The 3,188-nt window shown below is 43.0% G+C and overlaps 1 pseudogene; it reads left to right on the top strand.

Moving 5' to 3' along the window:
• The first annotated feature begins 1,331 nt into the window (after nucleotides 1-1,331).
• On the top strand, nucleotides 1,332-2,368 carry LOC136464986 (uncharacterized; annotated as a pseudogene).
• Nucleotides 2,369-3,188: the final 820 nt, after the last annotated feature.

Here is a 3,188-nt window from a genome sequence, read left to right as displayed (position 1 = left end):
GAGACACCAGTAAAGATTAGCAATAGCCATAGATGGTATCCTTACTTTAAGGTAAAAAAAACCTGTCATATAGCTGCTAGGATATTGTTGCATTAGCTCATGTCAATTTACTAAGCAATTTTGGATGCCATGTAGGACTGCATTGGGGCCATTGATGGGACTCATGTATTTGCCAAAGTTCTAGCCAAGATGCAAACTGCATTTAGGGGTAGAAAGAATGCCCCCACACAAAATGTGCTAGTAGCAGTTAGCTTTGACTTGAAATTTACCTATGTGCTGGCTGGTTGGGAGGGATCAGCTCATGATGCCATAATTCTTGCTGATGCATTATAGAGAGAGGATGGGTTGAGGGTTCCACTAGGTAATTAAATCAACTATGATAATAAGAAGCAAATGTAACTGCAAAATGATGAATCTAATTGAACTCCACATTTGTTTTAGGTAAATTCTTCTTAGTAGATGCTGGATATGCTTGTCGGCCTAGATTTCTTCCTCCTTATCAAGGTTGTAGGTACCATCTTAAAGAATATGAGAATAGGAACTACCCAACCAACCCAAAAGAGTTGTATAATTTGAGGCACTCTAGTTTGAGAGTAACTGTAGAAAGGGCATTTGGGGCTCTGAAGAACCATTTTCACATCATTGACACCAACAAACCATTCCATCGCTTGAGGACACAAATCAAGCTTGTGCTTGCATGTTGTATAATGCATAACTGGATCCTTAGTTTTGGGGTTGATGAGGTTTCCAGAAGAGTTCTCTTGGGTACCAAATGACACAAATAGTCAGCCCCATCCTGCTCATATGGATGACAATGCTGCCTAGGCACTTCAGAGGGATGAATGGGCTAATCACATGTGGGTTAATAGGGGTCTTTCTAGAATCTAGAGTTCTATTATGTATCATTAAGTTGCCTATAATTCATTTTATTCATGGACAAATGCTATTTTTTTCCTGTGATTCTACACTTGATCTGAGACTTTGGGCAATAGCAATGATGTTTTTTTTTCTGTGATATTACACTTGATCTGAGACTTTGGGCAATAGCAATGATGTTTTTTTTCTATGATACTATACTTGATCTGAGACTTTGGGCAATAGCAATGATGTTTTTTTTCTGTGATACTACACTTGATCTGAGACTTTGGGCAATAGCAATGATGTTTTTTTCTTGACATAATACACCTGTGTTGAGGCTCTGGGCATGTGCAATGATGTTTTTCTGTGATACTACACTTGATCTGAGGCTTTGGGCATGTGCAATGATGTTTTTTTCTTGACATAATACACCTGTGCTGAGGCTCTGGGCATGTGCAATGATGAATTAGGCTATGGCTAAGGAGATGATGCCTGCTGATGAGCTTGTGTTCCCTAGACTGGATGGTGGTCTTTTGGCTGGTGACAATGTGGTTACTAGGGATAATGTGACTGGTTTCATACCAGCATCACAGGAACCTACTCAGCAGAGGACCTCTCTGAGGTGGACTGAGCCCATGTCTGCCTTTGTGCTGAAGCAGATGTGCCAGCTCATTACCACTGGAGTGAGGACTGATAAGGGCTTTAAAGAAGTGCACCTAAACAAGGTGGCAAAGGCCTTGCAAGAGTTCTATGGTCATGAAGTTAGTGGTACCTAGGTGTACAACCACCTGAGGAAGTGGAGGCAGAGGTGGGTGAAACTGTCCAAGCTGAGGGACCTTAGTGGAGCTCAGTGGGATGAGGACAACTGCATGATTGTTCTTGAGGAGGAACACTACAATGGTCATACCAAGGTGAGCAAGAACCTGTGATACTACAACTTGATTTGTTAGATGACTCTTTGAAACATTTTGTCATTATGGCTAACAAGGGACAGTTCATTATGCAGGACCACCCCAATGATGCTCCACTGCTCAACAAGCCCATACAACACTACAAGCAAATGATGGTCATCTTTGCCAATGGTCAGGCAACAGGCAAGTGGGCTATGGGCTCCAATGAGCCACTTGGCACACCATCTGACTGTGCTGAGAGCTCACTGAAGACTAAGATCCTGAACAGTGGCAAGACTGTGACTCCTGAGGATACCAAGAGTGAGGGAGGAGTTGGTAACAAGAGGAAGAGATCCATGCTAGCAGAAGAGGATGTTGTTCTGTTCACTGGCATGGCAGAGGCAGTGAAGGATGTTGCTGATGCTATTAGGTCGACCAAGGTTGAGGATTCCCACCCTGAGCTGTATGGTGCTGTTATGTTTGTGCCAGGCTTCACTGAAGAAGCACTGATGTGTGCTTATGGCCATCTGCTGGACAACAAGGCCTTGGGTTCAGCTTTTGTTAAGATGTCTGACTCCCACCATGAGCTGTGGCTAAGGACCTACTTGGCCAAGCACTAGTACATGTGAAGGCTTCACAGCTTGGGGTTGATCCTTTTGTGCAGTGCCTGCATTATCATGGTGGTCTTCTGATGCAGTGCCTGTCCCTGTGCAGTGGTGGCCTCTTTTGTGAATACCTAACTACAGCTGGTGGATGTGTAGTGGGTTGACCTTCTCTTTTGTGCAGTTGATCTGATCCTGCATAGCTTACTTACTAACACTAACATATAGTTAGTGTCTTAGATAACCCTGTACCTATAACCTAGATCAACCTAGTGGTGGCAATCTGACCATGAGTCCATTGACAATGATGTGAACCTTGTGGTTTAGAACTTGATATGGGCACCAGCCTGTGCCTATGATTTGCACAATTTCATTCTAAGCACTTGCCTTATTGTCTGTGATGTTTGTTTTCTTATATCTAAGCACATGTCCATTGTCTGTGATGCTTTATGACTGAACTGAGCACTTGTCCATTTCCTATGATGTTTTTGGATTGATCTGAGCACATGTTCATTGCCTGTGATGTTTTTTGATTGATCTGAGCACATGCCCATTGCCTGTGATGTTATTTTGATTAATCTGAGCACATGTCCATTGCCTGTGATGTTTTTTTGATTGATCTGAGAACTTGTTCAGCTATGGCTTGGTATGTTGTTCATGTTGGGAAGGAGCCTAGGGTCTACTCCAGCTGGGCCGAAGCACATGCTCAAGTAGATGGTTTCAAGGGAAACTGCTACAAAAAATACAAAACAAGAAATGAAGCTTTGCTAGCTTTCTATGGTGATCAACCTGAAAATCCACCTCTCCTCCAACCTGTCAGTGCACCTCTACTAGAAAA

The sequence above is a fragment of the Miscanthus floridulus genome, chromosome 1 (genome assembly GCF_019320115.1).
Source record: "Miscanthus floridulus cultivar M001 chromosome 1, ASM1932011v1, whole genome shotgun sequence".
Taxonomy (NCBI): domain Eukaryota; kingdom Viridiplantae; phylum Streptophyta; class Magnoliopsida; order Poales; family Poaceae; genus Miscanthus; species Miscanthus floridulus.
The sequence above is the reverse complement of the archived record's forward strand: the minus strand, read 5'-3'. Positions and strand labels throughout refer to the sequence as shown.